The 555-nt window shown below is 37.1% G+C and overlaps 1 protein-coding gene across 1 annotated transcript in view; it reads left to right on the top strand.

Annotated features, from left to right (window-relative positions):
• The first annotated feature begins 43 nt into the window (after window positions 1-43).
• Window positions 44-555, top strand: part of LOC119587661 — a 59,718-nt gene continuing 59,206 nt past the window's right edge. Inside the window, 1 exon segment of the mRNA XM_037936342.1 lies at window positions 44-317. The gene's annotated coding sequence lies outside the window, so the exon portion shown is untranslated.

The following is a 555-nucleotide window of genomic DNA, read 5'->3' as shown; positions in this document are numbered from 1 at the left end:
TGGAAAGGGGGAGGAATAAACGCAAAATAGGACTCAGATGGACCAAATATGGTGAGCACCATCGTCATCAAGGCCGGATTTTCTCCCGTTTACTCAAGTTACTCGACCATTTCATTAACATACGTAGACTCCAAAAACAGGAACAACCTCTAAGCATATGAGAAACGATTAGGGAATCAAGCAAACGTGTGATAGAGAAGTCAAAGGGAGGGAGAGAAAAGTAATAAAAGATGAGATGGAAGGCCTTGATGGGGTGAAGACGGCCACTTCCTGTTCACAACCTTAGGCTAAAGAAGTCCATATTGCCCTTAGATGAGGTAAATACTAGATATTTGCAGTCTATTTTTGCATATTTTCAGTGTATTATTTTGGTTATTTCACCTTTGTTTTTAATTTAATTGAAATTATGTTAGTCTTGTGTATGGGAGTTGATGTGAATCATTACAAATGATGTCATCACTGTGATTAAGGAAAAAAATGCCAAAAGGTGTAATTCCAATTTGACATGCCCTTAAGGTACAAGGGATAAACTTTGAATTTAATTGACAGAATAAC

Source organism: Penaeus monodon, chromosome 23 (genome assembly GCF_015228065.2).
Source record: "Penaeus monodon isolate SGIC_2016 chromosome 23, NSTDA_Pmon_1, whole genome shotgun sequence".
Lineage (NCBI taxonomy): Eukaryota > Metazoa > Arthropoda > Malacostraca > Decapoda > Penaeidae > Penaeus > Penaeus monodon.
This window is presented reverse-complemented; position numbering and strand designations above follow the sequence as displayed.